At 33.2% G+C, this 21,626-nt stretch overlaps 4 pseudogenes; 3 read left to right on the top strand and 1 right to left on the bottom strand.

Moving 5' to 3' along the window:
- The first annotated feature begins 1,647 nt into the window (after positions 1-1,647).
- On the top strand, positions 1,648-3,470 carry LOC120156456 (annotated as a pseudogene).
- A 6,182-nt stretch (positions 3,471-9,652) lies between these two features.
- LOC120156459 lies at positions 9,653-12,544 on the top strand (annotated as a pseudogene).
- A 1,400-nt stretch (positions 12,545-13,944) lies between these two features.
- LOC120156472 lies at positions 13,945-16,101 on the top strand (annotated as a pseudogene).
- A 2,013-nt stretch (positions 16,102-18,114) lies between these two features.
- LOC120156462 lies at positions 18,115-21,062 on the bottom strand (annotated as a pseudogene).
- Between the last annotated feature and the right edge of the window lie 564 nt (positions 21,063-21,626).

Below are 21,626 nucleotides of genomic sequence, written 5' to 3'. Positions count from 1 at the left end.
TATAAATTCTAACATTAAATGTATTAAAATTCACAATTTCTAGAACATTATGATAATGAAAGGTTATGGAATTAAAACTCGATCCACGCGACGTTATACAAAACTTTTGAGTCCATAAAACTCTACAAAACCAGCAATCGTTACTATGAGTTGCTTTATGAGCACCAACTTTCTTCAACCTGGATCCACTATCAGTAGCTTGATTATTGTTATTCTCTAAATCTTTCCATTAACTTTCTCAGCTACGATGATCAGATATGATTTTCGTATCAGTAAGAACTTTTCAGCAGTGATTAGCAAATCTATCCCATATACACTGATAATATACCCACTAAGCACACCCACGTAATGCCCCCCATTCTCTTCGGTCCCTGCAACCTTTAACATTTTGATCAGAACAGCACCATCTTCGGACAAAGATCACATGACTAAGATTCATCCCCATCAACTTCTGATCATGACACTGCTGCCAAATATTTTTTAAGTAATGAAAAACGCACATAGCCTGGGAAAAGAAAGAGAGCGCGTGGCCTGGAATCATAATCACAATGGGAAAATGACTTGAAGCAAAAGATGGGATTCCCACTTTTTAAAAGATTATGGGAATTGTTGTTTTCACCTTTCACATCCCAAAGTGACCCCCCCAAAGCCCCAAATATAATTCTGTTCTATTAAAAAAACGTTGAATTACGATTTAGATCCTTTTATTATATAAGAATTTGAAATTTAATATGATTTGGTTTAATATCCCATGATTTGTTCGATTCCTATGTAGTTATTTTATTTAAAGATTATGTAATGGAATGAAAAGGAAAAATATTCTTGCAGTAACATTAATTATGGTTTATAAAATTAACTTTTCGATCATTTTTAAACGGAGTTGATATCCAATTAATTACGGACATAAGCTCAATTAGACCTTCAAATAACAATTTAGACACTTTACAAATCAACCAAATGCTTAAGGTGTTTTTCTCTAATTTGTCTCAACATTTTAATGAAAATAATCAATGTGATTAAAGAAAAGCTAGGCTAATTGATGATATTATAGAAAGATAATTTTACCTCTAAACTAGTCCAATTTTTCCACTTTTTGTTTATATTCATCTTTAAATTTGATGATTTTAAAGTTTATAATGTTATAATGATTCGAAACTTTGATATTATGATATAATGTCACCTAAAATCACTTTTATAAATGTCTAAAATTTTATATTTCGGACAAATATGGGTTAAAATCGGAAATTTGAATTATATTAAACTAAAAAAATAGAGATAAACCTTTTGCTTTAGAAAATGAAGACAATTTTAAGAATATAATAGAAGGATTAAAATCTAGATTTAACCCCCAAAAAAATCTTCATATTTTATATTATTATATATTTTTTAATATGAACCTAATATAATGTATTATTTGTTCAAAAACTTTCAACTTCCTAATAATAAATGCTCATTCCTATACTCGTACTTACTAAATCTCAAAATAAGAACAAATTCTTTACTAGTGAATTGACTTGGTTAGTGACTTTTACCATGGTTAAATTTATTTTTTCTGCTTTTGCTAACTGTCCAATGCAATGTCTATCCTACTTCTCTATTTAAACCCCATCTCTCCACCACCTTGTCTCTTGCACTATCCCAAGTAAACTCTTCGTTGTCCCCCTTCGGTTAAAGCTCCAAAGAAAAACCTTTTGTTTCTCCACTTGACAAAATCAGTCTTTTGTTGAACACCCATCTCAGTGGAAGTGCGAAAAAAATGTCACTCGAACATGGTTTAATGTTGTTTCGATCATCTCTGTTGAGCTTCGAAGCCTTTATCTCGTCTGTTCTATTGGTCGGAACTGTCGCCTTATTGCTCTCCCCATGGGGGATTGCATGGGCTCGGTACAGGTCTAAGGCGAGTGATGCCATCCTCGGTCCACTAGGGTTCCCATTTCTCGGTTTACTCACTGTGTTCACCGGCGCCACCCCTCACCGAGTTTTGGCTAAACTTGCTAAAGCCCTTAACGCAGTCAAGCTGATGGCTTTCTCCGTGGGGTTCACTCGGTTTGTGATCTCCAGCGACCCCGAAACCGCGAGGGATATTCTCAACAACTCGGCTTTTGCCGATAGGCCGGTGAAGGAGTCGGCTTATGAGCTGTTGTTTCATAGAGCAATGGGGTTCGCTCCTTATGGTGAGTACTGGAGGAACTTGAGGCGTATCTCGGCCACCCATTTGTTCAGTCCTAAAAGAATCGCTGCCTTTGAAGGTTTCAGGCGGGAGATTGGTGCTAAAATGGTGGAAGAGATAAACTGTTCGATGAAATCTAAAGGTGAAGTCTTTATTAAAAAGGTTCTTCATTTGGGTCGTTGAACAATGTGATGATCACTGTGTTTGGTAAAAGCTATGACTATGAGAAAACTGATGAAGGGCTCGATCTTGAGGAGCTTGTTAGTGAAGGGTACGAGTTGTTGGGGATGTTCAACTGGAGTGACCATTTTCCTCTCTTGGGGTTGCTTGATTTGCAAGGTATTAGGAAAAGATGTAAGAATTTGGCCCCGAAAGTTAATGTCTTTGTTGGAAAGATTATAGAAGAACATAGGCTCAAAAGGGTTAATGGAGAAGATGACTGTAAAGTTGGGGACTTTGTTGATGTGTTGCTTGATTTGGAGAAACATGAGCAACTCAGTGACTCGGATATGATTGCTGTCTTATGGGTATGCATCTCACTTTAACATCATTTTAATGTTTTTCTTATGGTATTGATATTATTAATTTGCATGGTTTTTGCAGGAAATGATATTTAGGGGAACTGATACTGTAGCAATCTTGTTAGAATGGATACTAGCTAGAATGGTTTTACACCCTGAAATCCAAGAGAAAGCTCAAGCCGAGATCGATTTCGTTGTCGGAAACTCGAAGCCGGTTTCGGATTCCGACATTCGGAACCTGCCCTATGTTCAAGCCATTGTGAAGGAGACTCTCAGAGTTCATCCAGCAGGTCCTCTTCTTTCATGGGCACGACTAGCCATCCATGATGTTCACATAGGTGACAATTTCATCCCAGCAGGAACAACAGCAATGGTGAACATGTGGGCAATCACTCACAACGAAAACCTCTGGACCGAGCCGGAGAAGTTCAAGCCCGAGCGTTTCATCGACAAAGAAGATGTGAGCATCATGGGAGCTGATCTTAGGTTGGCTCCTTTCGGTTCAGGTCGAAGGGTTTGTCCGGGTAAATCCATGGGTTTGGCCACTGTTCATCTCTGGTTAGCTCAGTTGCTTCAAGCTTTCAAATGGGTTCCTGGTGAGGACAAAGATGTTGAGTTGGTTGAACATTTGAAGCTCTCCATGGAAATGAAGAATCCTCTGGTTTGCAAGGCAATGCCTAGGTTTGCTTGACCCTTATCGTTATGATTTGTCTTCTAAGCTTTTCTTGTGATAATTAAGTTTATGGGTGAAGTGGGCTTCAAAAAGGTGGTAAGATAAGAAGAGCATATATATATATATATATATATATATATATATATATATTTTGTGAATCTAGCTTGGGGTTGGCCTTTTCTATGTATGGACAAGACGATGGAACAATCTTTTATAAATGCAATGTATAAAAGTTTATGATATATCTTTGAAGCCATGCAAAGTCTTGGAGATAAAACTTGAAGAGTGAATAAACGACGAGAAAATATGATAAAAGTTAAAGTAAATTATTTAATTTTTTTCTAACACAATCAAATAGCATAAATATCCACCGTAACAGTAACAATAAAATTATATGAAAAATTCCAAACATCTTAAAAAATAAAAGATAAAAATAAATATCATAATCGTCGGTGAAAAATAAATACCATCAACGCCAACATAAAAATGAATATTCAAGTTTATAACTTTCTTTAATACAACTCAAGTGTGACCTATTTAGGATGATTGAGAATATTTATCAGAACATGAAAGTTTAAATCATGAGTAATTAATAAGATGGTCAAATAAATGTCAATTGAAAATATAACATTAAATCAAACCTTAAAAAGAGAGAAAATATGCTATTTTATCAGAAATAAAATATCCATCATTTTTATAAGAAAATAGAAACACTTATTAAACAAAATAACATCAAATACTTAAAACAAAAGTTTTAAAAAAAAGAGTAAAGAAGAAGAAGATAAGATGGGGAAAAAATTAAGAATTGTGGTAATGCAAATCTTTTAGTTTTTATATATGTTATTCTCAAAAGCTTGGTTAATGATCCATAACACACACCATTCAAGAATTAACTAACATACACTAAAAGAAGAAGAAAATAATTAACTAATATGATATCTCCTCTAATCTTCTAAGCTAAGTGGTAATGCAAATCTTTTAGTTGCTATTGGAGATTTACAAGCTCATTATTTTCTTTGAGACACCATATTAAAAGTTTTATTAGAAAATCAGTCTCTAAAATACAATTCTTCGATTCTTTTATCGAAAATATTGATTTTATTTTTAATTTACTTTAAAAAATTAATAACAACCAATAAGAATGTGACACGTTGTTATTGAAAAGTATATACTTTCATAGTAAAATTTATATATTAAATAAAAAAAAGAAAGAGATTCCTTAGAAGTGGGTATAATTTGTATTGGCCAATATTTACTAGTAATATGAACCTTACTATAACCAGCAGTATTGGCCAATATTTGACAGTACCAACTTTTTTTTTTTTCTTTTCAAATGATTGAAGAATATAAGAACTTGAAAGCTGCCCCCAACTGTTGAGAAAGGGCATATTTTTAATCTTTTTTATTAGAAAAAATATATATAGATCTTTCAATATATATGCTTGTAGTCTGTAGAAAAGCTTTCCACCTTTTATTTATTTTAATTTTAATTTTTCCTTTTTGCAATTGAGATTTGGATACCCAAATTAACCGATACCTTTTCCATGTATTGCTGTGTCCTGACGTATGTTTTAATGTTTTGGAAATTCTTCTATTATTATCATATTTATGTCATGTCGTATTCGTATTTGTATTTTATGTAATTTGTTATTTTATATATAAAAGAAATTTAGGAAATGAAGATAGCAAATTCAACCTTTATTTAACAGTGACCATATTTTCTAATTAATTTTAAATTATTTTTATTTTTAATATTTTTTCAAAAACATTATACCCCTAATTTAACCCACTTGTTAGCATGATGCAACAGGTAGTATTCGGCTGGTGCGTGTGCCTTCATTTATATATGTATGCACCATGCAGGCAGGGTATCTCCGAGACACGTTAATTACCTAAGATTAGGGCAAATCAGTGTATTGTATTTTTGTAATATGGTAGAGAAGCTTCGCGCAAATCAGCTTATAATTAATCAGTGGAATAAATATGTGACAAACGAATATGTTACCATATCTTTTATTTTATTTTATTTATTTAAAAGAACTCATAACAATATTTTGGTTTTATTTATTTTTATTCAATCAAAATGTGTCGAATAAGTATCCATATATATTATAATGTGGGGATTCCAAAATCAAGGTAGAGAGAATGTTGGATTTCTTTTTGATGGCATATAATCATCCCTTACAAAAGTTGTTCAACTTTTAGATTTTTGGTTGGAAGAGGAAGATGATGGAATAAATAAACGATAAAAAATTACCAATTTATTTAATTGGATAAAATATTATATTTTCTTTAATAAGTTTAAAAATTTGAATTATGGCATTGTAAATAATAAAAATTGATTTAAAGGGTCATCTCTGTAATTAACATCTTCAATATTCGATCCGGATTAATTACTCAATGAATTGAACACCGATATTTATAAAAAATGAAAAGAAAGAAATTAGTTTCTTTAAAAAGCTTTACGTAAAGAAAGTTAAATGTATGATTTATAAGTGTTTGACAAGTTTAATCAAATAGATAATCAGATAATATCATGTCATTATAAAGAAATTAAAATATATAATTAAAATCGTATTCACCTTCTTTTGAAAATACTAGTATAAAGTATTGAAAATCATAATAAATTAGCCTCGACAACATTTTAAATAACTTTTAATGCTGAACAAATTTATATTTAGTAATAATTAATAGGAAATTTTTGTTTTTATTTATGGTCTTTACTCTTTAGTGTAATTTACTCTAAAATAAATAGCGAGCTGAACACTGAGTTTACTCGAAAAACAAATTGGGCTTTGACATGAAATCAACAGTACTTTAATTTTCTCATTCACTGAACTTTGCATAGATTGGCAACTCACGATTCAAATTGTATTTAATATTTTTATTTTTTGGCTTAATATAAAAATAAGTACCAGAATTATACATCTTTTCTCAATTAGGTGCCTAAACTTTTTTCGATTAATATAGGTGCTTTTTTTTCTTCTAATTATTCATATTTTCTATCATTTTAAGTGCATCAATCATAACGACTGTTAAAAAGGTCCTTAAGTGACACATGTCATGTTTATATTTTTTTTGAAATTTTTATAATTTAAAAAGAAATTAAAAATTACAAAAATGACCCAAATTTCTTTTAAATTCCTAATTTCAATCCCAATTTTCAATCATCGTCAATCATCTTTGGCTACCAAGGACGGACGTAGTATTTTATATTAGGAGGGGCAAACTTATAAAATTTTAAGTAAGGGAGAATTTATAAAATTTTAAGGGAACGAAAACATATTTTCAATAGAAAATATCTAAAATATACAAGAATTTAAAATTTTTAAGAGGGTGGTCGCCCCCATCCACTCCCATCTAGGTCATCAATGTCGGCCATCATCTATGTCACCGCCCACCGACTGGTCATTGTCTAGGTCGTCATCGTAAACTCCTAAATACATAAACTTTTAAATCCCTAACCCTAAATTTAATGGGTGAAAAATTTAACTGAGATTTAATCCCAATAATTCCAACACTAGTTGGGATTTAGATTGGGGGAATGGGGACGACGTGAAGGGGAAAAGGGGGAGAGGGATTTTCCTAGGAAGAAAAAGAGGACACGCACTAGGGAGAAAGGGGGATGGGGGAGGAGAAAAAGGAAAGGGAAAACATGCATTAGGGGAAAAAGGGGATGAGGGGAAGGGGGTTTTTTTTAATATATATATATATATATATTAAATAATAATAATTTTAAAAATATATTATTTTAAGTTTTTAAATAAAAATTTTAAAATTTATATGAATGCAACATATGTCACTTAACGAATTTTTTAACGACAGTTATAGTCGGGACACTTAAAATGATAACGTCTATAATTTTATGCATTTGGATTGACCGAAAAAAGTTTAGGCACTTAAATGGAAAAAAGGGTATAGTTTGAGCACTTTTTTATATTAAACCTTTTTTTGTTAATTTACTTTTAATAAGTTTAATTATTAATATTTTAAAAATAAGTCATTTTTAAAATAAAATTTTTGACATGTTATTATTTATTTTATATGATATTAAAATATATTTAAAATATTTAAAAATATAAAATAATATGAAGTACACATGATATCCACATAAAATATCATATCAACATCATTAAAAATGAACGATATAGCAATTAATATTTTCATTAAAAGAAATTATTCGACTTTTTAAAGTTTGAGAATAAAAACTAAATAATTAAATTGGAAATATATATATATATATATATATATAAACTTTGAGATTTGAAAATATTATCCTTATACATATTTTGGTGTAATTATATATAGTTTTTCAATTGAATTTTAATCATTAAATTAAAATTTTTAATATATTTTAACAATAAATCATATGAGTATGTGCCAATTAACTATTTTTGGTCTACATTTACATCAGCAAAAAAAAAACAGAAAATGGATGTTGATGTGGTTGAAAAGGATAATAGGCCGAATTAGCTTTGATAGGTCTACTTCATTGAAACCCAATATTTTAAAAAAATGATGAAATAATATTAAATGGTTTTGCTTTAGCAAACATCAATTATTTGTATGTTTAATAAGTGTGTCAGCAGGCATGAGTTTTAGAATTGATACAATAAATTAGCAATAAAAGAGAGATAAATGGGAAATTAATTTAGTAATTATCATTCCACATTTACACGAGTGTTGAATTTGGTTTCCACGGATTTTGATAATTAAAAACAAATTAAATTAATCTAATGAGATAATATATTAAATCTATTAAATAAAATTAAAGATTTAAAATCCAATATGAGTAAACCAAATTTTAAGGATTAGTCACATAATATGTCTTTACAGTATTCGATTTAGAATATTCAATCAACAAAACATATATAGATGAATAAAAAAAAGATAAACTATACATATAATCTCTTTTACTTGATTCATCTTATTTTGATCATCGGTTTAAAAAAGTAATGATATGCTCACTTACATTATGGGTCTATCTTTTGTGTCATTGAATTGTCAATCTCCGTTAATCTGATGACATGACAAGTTAAAAAAAATTAATTCTAAATTTAATCCCTAAAATTTTTAAAAATTATATTTTTAACCACTACAAATAGAAAACCTTAAAATCTCTTTTTCTCCCAAAATTTATCTCCTGTAACCTTAACTCTAACCCTAGTACATACTACCATTGTTCGTGTTGTCTCCAAAGGTATGTTGCAACTTGTACTGTTCAAGGTGATCAAACAAAACCCTTCAATCGTTGTTAAAAGTGTAAAATATTGGGATAGTGACCTGCCTATACATGATCATGCTCAAGACTACACTAGCACTAACTTCGATAATAACATTTTAAGGCATTTAATGTTCATCGTGCCATATTTTGGAGTTCAAGGTTGGCTCCAATCCAATCCTTAACAGTGAGATTGTCGCCATTTCAATTGAGTTTTTTCTTTTTTTGTCATATTTTATGTCACCATTGCTTTGAGAATGTGCACTCCTTGTGGAGACGGCTAATCGATTTTTAGGTGTTGTGAGCCAAAACGACAACTTCCTTCAAGTTGAATACTACGTTGTTTTTAAAAAAGTGATCGATTGCTGCTGGTTGCGGTTTATGATGTGCTTGGTGTGTTCCTTTTCGCCGGAGACAATATAAATGATGGCGGTAACAAGGATGATGATTAGGGTTAGTCTTTAGAGAGAAAATAAATTTTGAGAGAAAAATGATTTTGAAAGTTTTTTTTATTTGAAGAAGATAAAAGATAAACTTTTGAAAGTCATAAGTCAAATTTAAAATTAATTATTTTTTAAACTTACTGCATCATTGAACTAATAAGAGTTAACGACCCACTTACCAAAATAAGACAATTCAATAACATAAGTACTCAAATTGTTATGTTTTCAAAATAGATGACTTAAATAAGATAGACTAGAGACAAAAAGGACTAAACATATAATTGACCTCAAAATAAAAGAGAAAAGATTTAGTAAAATAAAATAATAAAAAAGAAAAAATATTATCTTTATTCTTACAAGACAAAAAGTTCCATTGGTACATTTGTCGGCATCTAAGCTGGACAAGTTTTGGTTAGTTCTCTTTGGGACTCTATTCCCCCCCCCCCCCTCAATTTAGCCCTGTTATCTCCTTTCCAAAAATGGCATCAAAATTGAATTATTTAATTAATTTAAAATTATTTTCGTAACATTAACTAAAACCAAGGCGCCAACTTATATGCAATAATAGCAGAGTGTTTAGGACACAGATTTTCTCTGCTCCATCCCTCTATCTCACTCAAAAAGGATAAGCAAAGAGATATATTGATAAATAAATAAATTTTAATTTTGGGTTTGTTTATTTTTTAAGGAAAAATAATTTTTTATTTCACATAGAGAGATATTAAGAAACAATTTTTTTAATGTTTTTGTGTGTGTTTTCCTTAAATATCATTGGTTCCACTTGGAAACCCAGAAGGTAAATTCTCCTCAGCTTCTTCTATGTAACATCTTTTTATTTATTTATTTATTATTTTATGAATTTTGTGTTATTATTATATAATTATTATTTCATTTGTTGTTGATTACCCTTCTTCATTCTTGCTTCTCTGCAACTACCCTTCTTTGTCTTCTTTCTTGCTTCTTCTTCTTAGTGAGCATTCCTCTTTCTTAAATTTCAGTTTTTATTAGATTTTTTCCTGTTTATGTTTGGGTATAACTGATTTTACTATGAAATTTATCTGGTTAAGACATATCAAATTAGCTAAAGTTTTGGTTTTTCGCTTGATCTTTGATTGTGATGATCATCTCTTCAATTTCAAGTTTTTAAACTCTATGCCTAAAGTGATGGGCTTTTGGCTATTTATCACCTGGTTTTTTTTTACTTTTGAATCATAGATTCTGTTTGGCTACATTTTCTCTTCATTGTTCATCTTGGATTGTTTGATGGATAAATTGCTTTTAATTGAGATTTGTGCGTTCTTGGCTATATTATATACTCAATTCTGGTTATTGTGCTTTTTTTTGTTTAATTTTTGTTTGTGTTAGAATTGGTAAAATTGTCAAAAGCATGGCACTTTCTGGGGTTAAAAATGATAGAGGAGAATTGAGGATTCTTGAGAATTTGGATGAGTTAAGGACTGAGTTGGCTGACTACATTGCCGAGCTATCAGAAGCTGCAGTGAAAGAGAGGGGTGTCTTTGCTATTGCATTGTCTGGAGGTTCTCTAATTGGCTTAATAGGGTATCATCAATCCATAACTTTCCCATGTTTTGTTTTTGTGATTTTTGGTGTTCTTTACAGTTCTTTTGTGTGTGTTGGGATACAGAAAACTCTGTGAAGCACCTTATAACAAGACTGTAGACTGGGGTAAATGGTATATTTTGGGCGGATGAACGCGTTGTTGCGAAAAGCCACTCGGATAGTAATTATAAGCTTGCAAAGGATGGCCTTCTTTCCAAGGTTCATATATGGATTCGTACTTTACGATGTTCTTTCGTTTCCTTTTGCTTTAGGAGAACCAAATTAGAGGAACTTTTGATGAGAATTTGATGTTTGTTGTTGTGATGTTGATAAGTTTATCCGGTTAATTCGTATGCGAAGTATAGATTAGCCTATGCTAGAAGCTGTTTAAGCTTGAATTCCTTATCTGTGATGTTTGCTGTGATTGGAACAGGCTTATGTTAACTGGTATATTAGTTGATATACCATTAGCTGATAATTCAGTAATGGATTCAAGGTTCCTTATTTTCGGTGATTCCGATGTTTGCTGGTTGAATTCTTCTTCACTGTGTTGTGGTTATCATCTTTGACACTGGAAGTTCGGTTTTACTAAAACTCGGAAAAAATTTCATTCAGCTCAGGCTTACTTTCACCTTCATGTTTTATGTGGTCAATCCTGCCACTTGATGATATGATCCCATAGGTTCGCATCACTTGAAGTTCCTTTTTTGTTTGTTCGTGGTGCCATCTTTGACTCACCTCAGCATATAAAACAAATGCATAATGCAACTGTGTGTTCCTTTTTTTCTTTTCTTAAGAGGGCAGTACTAGCACACGGGAGGGCTTAAACACTTGTCGTAAAGACAATACCGACATAGAGATTTTCACATGATTTTAAAAACTTGTTCCAGTGGTTCTACTGTTCTAAGAACTTTTAAACTTCTTCCAGTTACTAACTCGATTGTCATGTCGTGGATAGCATGAGGCATGCATCTTCAGAACATCTGATATGATCGAAATAACCAAGATGATTGATGGTTCTGAAAAGCTAAAGGCCTTGCAGTGAAACTGTCGATCATCTTTTGCAGTTTTTGTAGACTCATTTATTCGAAGATGAAGAGGGTATATGATGGAACCGATATGTAATTTTTCGTGATGTTTTTATCCGACAAGTTTGAGAATCTTAGGACTTACTCTCTGTTAGCTTCACAATAAAGTCAATTATGATTTAGCAATGCTTTCATCAATGGATAGGTTCACTGAAAAACTATAGGTTTGGTTTGGTAAATTTCAAGCCAAATTGCATATATGTTCGTTCGACTTATGCCTTGTATGTGCTGCAGGTGCCGGTTGTTCCCAGCCATGTTCATTCTATTAATGATTCGGTTTCAGCAGAGGAGGCTGCTGACGAATACACGTTCGTTATCCGGCAGCTAGTTAAAACGAGGACGGTCAGTGTTTCCGACATTAGTGACTGCCCCAAAGTTTGACCTTATCCTTCTTGGCATGGGCCACGATGGTCACGTTGCCTCACTATTTCCTAATCATTCAGTGCTTGACGAGAAGGACGAATGGGTAACTTTTATCACCGATTCCCCCGAACCACCACTCGAGAGGTAACATTCACTTTGCCTGTCATCAATTCAGCATCCAACGTTGCAATCGTCGTTACAGGTGACAGCAAAGCGGAGGCTGTGCACTTGGCAATTGATAGCATTGGACGTGACAGCCCGTCGCTGCCTGCACGGTTAGTCCAACCGACAAAAGGGAAGTTGGTATGGTTTTTGGACAAACCAACCGCATCGAAACTAGATGGTCTCCAATTTTCCGAGTAGGGTCGATTTTGTTTCTTGCCGAAGTGTATGCTTGTATGTAGTGGAGGGTTTTCAAACCCGTCGATAGATCATCCTCGATTAGTTCCTACTTTGGGTTTTTTCTTCCTCCCTTTCTTTTTGAGATGGCAAAGTTGAATCCTTTAACAAAGTTGGGGTCTTAATGCAAAAACATATTCATATTTTTGCATAATTGAGGTTTTTTGTGCTTCCAACCCCTGTACTTCTTGGACTTTTGAAATTCAGTCCCTATACTTTTATTTATAGGAATTAAATTTTGAAAGTTTGAAGAATACAGGTACAGCGGGCATAGTTAGACCTATAACCAAAGTAAACATTTCTTTAAAGATCAATGATGGAAAGTAGAGTTTTGAAAGCTTCATGATTGCTCCAAGATAAGATTAAAAAAAATGCCATTGACATCAGCTGGATATGTTCAAGAATTCAACTAATAATTGCATGGATGATGATTGAAAATAAACTACTTAAATACCTAATCTGCCTCTTAACATCAGTTTAAAATAAAGAGATTAGCATCTTTACCTACTACTAGTCATCCAGCATTACATAATGGAATGTATTTAATTATGTCTTAATCTTTCTCTTTCAAGGAAAGTAAAGTAAACAATGACTAAATATTCTTAATCATTGTCAATCTAATTATTCACACATTTGAACTTTATATATTTATATTCGGATGTCAATACAAATATTTTAAGAAAAATGCAAATATAGATCAATATAAGTTTTTTTTTTCATTTGTTATTTTCTGTCAGAATTTACTGTTCCCAAAAGGATGGAGAATATATATTTATACAAGGGAAATTAGATATGACCCATTCCTTTATCCAGAGCCTTTAACCTCCAATTCATGGAGATGGCTAGTGAGTAACTATAAACTTAGAAGCTTTCCATGGCTCACTTTGATCAGTTTACGGATTACATCCTTCTATTGTACCCAAATTTGATATTTAGTCGCTATATTCTAATTTGACATAATTTGATCCTCTCCTTTCATCATGTCATTGGTTAATCCAATTATTTCGATAAAATGTGTTGTGGATTTTTCTTAAGAACACATCTTCAAACACAAAAAAAGTCATGTTAACATGATGAGTACAAACAAATGTTTCTACCAAAAGAATGACATTAGGATCAAGTTATACCAAAATAAAATATAAGTACTAAATCAAAATTTTCAGCATAGTAAAGGGATCAAAATCACAATTTGACCGCTTGTTTGTATAATACGAGTACCTAACCCAAAACCCAAATTCTATTAGATAATATGGGGTCAAAACTTGTCGGATCCGGGTTATTTTTCATCCCTACGTGTAGTGGACACCATGCATGCAGGAGCCCTATTTGGTATGGTACTCCAAAGGCAACCAAAATTTGGTAAGTACATTATATGATTTCCATATTAGGTATGTGCATTGTTGGCTTATTATGTCATTGCCATTTTGTCTCATCTTTTTACTTATCAAAGCAACATACCATTTGTAGCAGTCCCTCTGCACATTATTTAAACGCCTGCAACAAGCCATGCCATTTGCACCACTCCTCTTGAGGGTTCTTTCTCGGAAGCATCCATGGAAATCTGTGTTGGTTATAGTTGCTAGCTTGCTTCCTTTGGTGCTCACCATCAGCTTTGCCTTGTTGAAATGGAATGTGATAAAATACAGTAGACAAAAGGGGTTGCCTCCTGGGACCATGGGTTGGCCTGTTTTGGCGGAGACCACTGAGTTTATCAAATCTGGACCAAGTTTCATGAGAAAGAAGCGAGCTAAGTAAGTCTTTTCAACTCATTTGCACTCTCGTGTTATCTTACTAGGGACTTTGGAGTGTTAAACACGAATATTTCATGAAAAATAAGACTCCGAGTAACATAACATACATATAGTATATGCATGGCATACATGATTAATCGATCTTTTGAAACAGATATGGAAATTTGTTCAAGACTCACATATTGGGGTGTCCGACTGTTGTTTGCATGGATACCGACCTCAACAGATACATCCTTTTAACGAAGTTAAAGGTTTGATCCCAGGTTACCCTGAATCCATGCTCAAAATACTTGGGAGACTCAACATCGCAGCCGTGGATGGCGTTTATCACAAGCGTATCAGAGGTTCAGTGGTGTCTCTTGTTGGTCCTCTTGTGATGAAAGAGGAACTGCTGCCGAAGATCGATACCTTCATGAGATATTTCCTTAACAATTGGAATGGAAAATCATCGACATTCAAGAAACAACCAAGGAGGTTTGCAGATTAACATGCTGATTTTTTTTATGTTACTTGTTAAGCAAGCAATCGTTGTTTATGCATCTTGATCTATTATCAGATGGCATTGTCGATAGCATTCAAGCAAATTGTCGACAGGGAACCAGCTTCACTCTACGAGATGTTCAAGACAGCGTTGGATAAGTTAGTCGTGGAAGCGCTTTCACTGCCGATAAACGTTCCGGGGACAACTTACCATCATGGTTTGCAGGTATAATTTTGAAAGATTTTTTCGATCATTTTCGATATTGATTTTTCTAGAGAAATTTGCCTAATTTTTTTCCAGTATGTGATTCTATGCAGGGAAGAAAAAGAGTTGTGAAGATGTTGAAACAGTTAATGGAGGAAAGAAGATCCTCTTCAAAGGCCTACGATGATATTCTTTACCGTCTTTTTCTCCATTGCAAAGATGCAAAGTACAGTCTCACTGATGAGGAGATAATTGATTCAATAATAATCGTATTGTTCTCGGGTTATGAAACCGTCTCGGTTACTTTGATGATTGCCATCAAGTATCTCCATGATCATCCTAAAGCTCTTCGAGAACTACAAGTGAGGCGACGATTCTTTCGATTACTCGACTGAATTTCTTAATCATATGGTTTTTCTTGATGATTCTGGTGTATTACTTTCCTAGGATGAACATTTCGCAATCCAAGGAAAGAAGAAACTGGGAGAGGCGATCAATTGGAACGATTACAAGTCTATGAACTTTACCCGTGCTGTAAGCAAATTCATGTCTCCTTGCAAAACCAGCTTCCATTTCATTACATAAACTAATCAAATCCTTTTGTCTATGCATAGGTGATATATGAAACCTCAAGGTTAGCTACAGTGGTTAATGGACTAATGAGAAGGACAACAGATGATGTGGTCTTGAATGGTACGTCGACAGACACGAGTGTCGTGTACAAATACTTCAAGTAAAATAAAGAGTTCGAGCACGGTAACATTTTTTTCATGTGTTGTTGCTTGACAGGGTTTACCATTCCCTAAGGACGGAGAATATACGTGTATGTAAGGGAGATGCCTAGTGAGTTAAACTATAAACTTGATGAACATTTAGCATTTCATGGAGAATTTTTAATTGCAGCTTATGAGCATATAAGCTGAACTTGCAGGATAAGGACTGAGAGTCCCACAATTACTGCTTCATATTTGGAGCAGGCAGCAGGCTGTGTCCTGGAAAGGATTTGGGGATACTACAGATTTTCATATTCCTCCACTATTTTGCCACCACTTACAGGTTAGTCCATTTTTTTAAATTCATATTGACCATAGTGAAATTATGTTCAATGGGATTTTATCTTGTTTGAAATGCAGGTGGGAGGAAGTTGGTAGAACTGAAATCGTTCAATTCCCAAGAGTTTTAGCACCAAATGGACTGCATCTTAGGATATCAAACTACCACGAATGAAGTAAAGCCAAAGTTTCCTCAGTTAATAAGTGTTACTTTTCTTATGAAAAAAAAGAGGATCGGATTAGCCACAATTTAATTCAGTTAATTCGTATAATCATCTTTAAATAAATGATATCAAACTATTATCTCCTTACAATCGATTTATGAAGCAAGCAATGCTGTTTTCAGCTTTGATGTCATACTTCACTGATTTTTCATCTCAGTGAAATTTCTCCAATAACATATTCCAAGACTTTAGGGGCTATCTTTATCGTCGTCACTTGAGTGGTTTTTGTGATCATTGTAAGGTCAAAGGTCACAAGGAAGAGCAATCTTATTGTCTAATGGCTTTCCTCCGAACTTCAAATTGACAGAAAAATGAATGTTGAAGCAGCTACGCCCACTAATTCTGAGACTCTTATATTTCATGATATGTCATTTTTGCCTTTGACTGCCACTCCTGCATTTGCTCAGACGCGATATCAGCAAATTCTAGAGCTCTTCCACAAGGCTTCACCATCTGATTCGGCTACTAATTTGGTACGTAATGTTCCTTGTTTATCTTTCAATAAACATCCTACTTTGATTTTTGATACAGGTGCTACTTGGAGTTTAGAGATGTATTTAGCATAATTTTCGAAAAACAGTATTTATAGAGTGCGTGTACATTTATTGTTGGTGTGGCATGAGCCAAACGATTTCAATGTATAATAGATTTGTTGTTATCCTTAAGATCTTATGAGTATTTATTCTCAAATGATTGAAAGTTTTTAAACAGATATACCTAGTATTCACCTCAGATTTATCAAAAAAAATTGATCAATACAAAATTAAAACCCTAATTTATAAGTATTTGATGTAATTAACTCTTTTAGATATATAAAAGATTTTTATTTTAATTAATCTAAGATAAGTACAAAATAGTATTTGTCTAAAGATAAATTTAACAATTTTACATTAAACGTTCATATTTCTAACATTTTTACTGCTCGAACTCGAGAACTCAAAAAATAATAACAATTTCTTTACAAATAAGATTACTGGTTCATGCTATAAAAGAAAAATTTTAAACATTGTAAATCATATTGAATTATATAAATATGAATTACTTGAATCAAATTATAGTACCTCTAAAATATTTTATATTGTCACATCATATATTATTATTATTATTATTAAGAGAGTGACTGCCCATCACTTGTTCTTAATTTTTTATTCTGACACCCCACTCCATTGTTGGGTCCAATAAGTTACTGTTGGCCTTCAAAAACGGAGGATCTTCCAAGTTAGATGTAAATAGAAAAGCCAGGTTACAATTAAGTAAGATTCCCATATTGTTGCATTGCATTCCTTGTAGCTTTTGAACTTAAGAACAAACCAAATTATTGAATTTTAAAAATATATAAATTATTAAATATTTAAAATATTATTATTTAAATAATTTATATAATATTTAAGTTTATGAATACTTACATTAACATGAGACCAAAAATTTCACTTGTCAATCCACTTGTCAATAGAACAGTGAGCACGTATTGTATTTCTATATATTTATTTTTGGTTATAAAAGTTTCAGGTTAGGAGACTCCTTAGTTTAGGTAAGACATACCTAAAATCCAATTGAAATTTATATAAGGATTTACGAATTACCCAATAAGAATGACAATAGTAGAATTCGAACTTGATTTACAAGCTCAAATTCTTAAATCTCAACCACTTGGGTCAACACTCATTGATATTTCATATATATTATGCATTAAACATTTCTTGTATATTTTTACTACGCAACATATCCAACCTGTCGCATTTTAAAAATATCATATCTATGACTTAATTCTTAAAAAATTAAATCCTTTTAGTCCTAAAGTAACAACATACAGTCAAAACTCCAATACTAAATTAAATACAACCTGCAATAAAGCGGCAAACAAAATATTTTAACAAAGATATGCATGCAGTACACTAACAAAGTGGTGGGATCTTTATCCAACTTGACTCTTAGGTTGTCCCTTCAGTGCAACCAAAGTGGTGGGATCATTAACAATGTCTCAAATACTATCATATATGAACATTAAACCAGCTTTAACTACACAGAATCAGCAGAGAAAGTAGAGGAAATAACAAATACTACTGAACTTGCACCAATGTACAGTTACAACGTCCAGAATTTAATTCTTATATACCGATCGGAAACCGAAAGTGCTACCAATGGTATCCAAGTGTCTAACAGCCTATAGTGAAATGCGCCTATGAGATGAAAAGAACTTTTTGCAACTCTTCCTGTAAACCAGAAAGAAGAATAGAGCATTCTTAGATTTATGGCAACATTGAAAGTAGGGGGGAAAAAGGAAGCTAGAAGAGGATGTTTGCGCAAATACCTTTCTCAATCTCGTGCTAATTATGTGGTGAGGAAATAAAACAGGTCCTCGTTTTCCTGCTTTATTTGCATGGAGTTCCGTTGCTGCTCAACTCTTTGGAGATGTGTTGAAAGTTGAAGCAAATCAACAGTGGTTCCGTTTTCAGGAGAAAGGCAATAGCTAGTGCTCAACAGATCCGAGTTTTGAACTTGACCGTCGAAATTAGTGGTATGACCAGCATCAGAGATCGCAACGGTGCTTGCACGGCTTACTGCCATGGGGTTCATTCCACATGAATAAAAGGTATTCACAGCGGATTTCTCGGAGCTACGATGAGTGTGGCTGGCTTGATCAATCAAGGGCCTAGTCATTTGAATTCCTGTCGCATGGCTTGACAAATCCTGCAATTGAGCTGACAGAAGAGAGAGAGCACAGTCTGAGCGTGAAACCCCAGAGAACTCTTCAACCGTTGATGCTACACTAGGAGTATCAAAGGCTTCGGTTGCAGATGAACTGTTCCAGGAACATATTGTCTCCCACTGCCATGCACATGAAAGAAAGATGATGGTTGCAACTGCCCATTGCAATCGGTATGCCGACTGGGAATTAAATATTGGTTTCTCTTCAGATTTAACCTTCTGCCATTGATTAGTGTACGAGTGTCTTTCGGGATGAAGAAAGTCAACTTGAAATCGTTTGGGATAATGAAAGGTGTTCCTTTCGATATGGATGTCCCGAGAAACTTGGTACTGAGAGTCCACATAGGTCACCAATATATTAAAATTTGCAAGCAATCTAATGAAGCAAAGCAAGCTAGGACAATTCGGTTGCTACAACTCTGTATTTTTCTATTTTTAGCCTGCAAATCGAACTGAACCTATACTTAAAAGCATACAAGAACTCGTTAGACTTTAGATAAGATAAAATGCTTCAGTTATAGATTTTTCTTGTAGTTTTTATTATCCTTACATTCTCATATGAATCTTGTAAAAACCGATTTAGCCCTAGCCTTGTCAGCACATACTATATGAATCTTGTAAAACCGATTTAGCCCTAGCCTTATCAGCACATACTAGTTTTCGAGGCTTGCACAAAATGTTTCCATCTACTTAGCCCTAGCCTTGTTTACTAGCAGAAAATAAGTTACTATCTGTACCAATGCAATCGAGGGTGAAGGGCTTAAATATATGATTGGTACTGCCCCGGAACAGGTTTGAGTTTATATCTTCAACTTCATATCTACGAGCCTCAGGTTGTAAGGTAAGAGATAGTTCATACCTGATACGAATGCATCAATTTAAGTGTGATTTCCAGAAAAGGTATTGAAATGAAGCTTCCTTCTACGTTCATTATGACCTGCTAGGCGTTTACGACAACTGCGCTTACCATCATCAAATTCAGCCAATAAATGAAACCTGATGTAGCGACAAGAATTGCGATTAGTAACACCAAAAATGTATCGAAATACTGGCCATGAAAGTGAAACAATGAACAATTATGTTTAGGTCTACCCTAATATATGTGGAGCTAATGCTAGAAAAGGAAAAGTAAGGAAAGACATGGGGATCTTCCTCCAAAAAAGTTGGTCTGCAAGAAACAACTTCTATGAAAGCTAAATACATGACAAATAGAAAGATATATACATGTACTTATTCCTTGTATTATGAAAATTTCTCTAAACTGGTTTCAATTTTTAAACAATATGATCTTAAACTACAAACAGGCCAAGATAAAAATTAAATTTCACATAGACAATCAAAATTGAAGGGCAAAAGATAGTAAAAAGAGCAAGCAACCTGCTACACTGCTGGCAAAACCTCTGTTCAATTCCATTAACATAACTATGGTTGTCTTGGAGTGGGCCTCACAAACTTTATGCTTCTTGTGGTAATCTTTTGAAGAGCTAAGATCCTTGTTGCAACCATAAACTTGACAACAAGGAGTATGGGAAAGCGAGCTCGTCGACCGAGCTTTCTTTGGCATGAAAGCAGGGGAAACGACCGATGTTTCCTGGGAGAATTTCCCATCATGTGCATCTTTGTAATCGGTCAATCTCCCTAGCTTCAAATCAATGAGTGAAGAGTCTTGACTGTTGGAGTCAATCAAGAACTACAATGCTTGGAACCAGATTCCTCTTCACCAAAATATGAACTAGAGGAAACCATACAAGAAGGGAAACTAGACTTTTAGCAGTGGAATCATTACCGAACTCGGCTCCAAAATCCCCATACTGGTGTTACCATAAAAGGGCTTCTTGTTCATATCAGCAATACCAAATCCATGAAATCCATGCTCTCAACAACTTCAATATCAGTAGAAGAAGGCTTGAGGTCCCAACTCAGCATTGCTTTTCTGCTTCTCGCAAAAGCATCCAAATCTATTTCATCAGTAAAAAGAAGGCCTTTTTCTTCAGAACCATAGCTCCAAGACTCCATCAACATGTATAATGTAAATGCCTACACATAATTTGTATAAAAAAAGGTTAAAAAGGGAAAATCATTAACACAATAACTGCTTATCAGGTGCTAAGGGGAAAAAACAACAAAAGAGAGTGATAAAGACACACAGACCATTGATTTCAGTAGTGAGTTAAATTTTTAACATTACATTACAAAAAGGGTAGGTTAGAGATATTCCCATGGGCATTTAATATGAAAAGGTATACTAAAAGAGGTTCACACAGAAGAGAGGGAATCAAATATATGTTTGGTTGCATAGAAAGTGAAGGAGAAATGTTTTAAAAAATGAAAGAAAACTGAAACTCAATGAAAATGTTCAAAATAATTGAACTGAGAAAAGCTGATGATTTAAGTTGCCCAGAAAAAGGGCTGATTATTTGATATCCAAATCCCATAGGAACTAAAATTACTGAAAAAGCATAATAATTTTAGCTGAAGCAGAAGAGATTAAGATAACCCAAAGCTCCAAATTCTTTCACATTTCAAATCCCAATAAAATAAGGGTGCTTAAAAAAGCTTAATCAACAAAATAAAGTATGAAAACAACCCATTAACAGAGATTAGCAGACAAAAGGAATTCACTTGGGGTAACGTTAAGTCCCTGTTAAAGAAAACTGTAGTAGAACAATTAAGGATGTCGCAAGATTCCCAACTTTCTTTCCGTTTCCTACGGTTTTCTAGGAAACCAAACAAAAAAACATCAAACAACAAAAAAAACCTCGAGAAA

The sequence above is a fragment of the Hibiscus syriacus genome, unplaced genomic scaffold, assembly GCF_006381635.1.
Source record: "Hibiscus syriacus cultivar Baekdansim isolate YM2019G1 unplaced genomic scaffold, ASM638163v2 tig00111220_pilon, whole genome shotgun sequence".
NCBI lineage: Eukaryota > Viridiplantae > Streptophyta > Magnoliopsida > Malvales > Malvaceae > Hibiscus > Hibiscus syriacus.
Note: the sequence above shows the minus strand (reverse complement) of the source record. Positions and strands in the feature narration are given on the sequence as shown.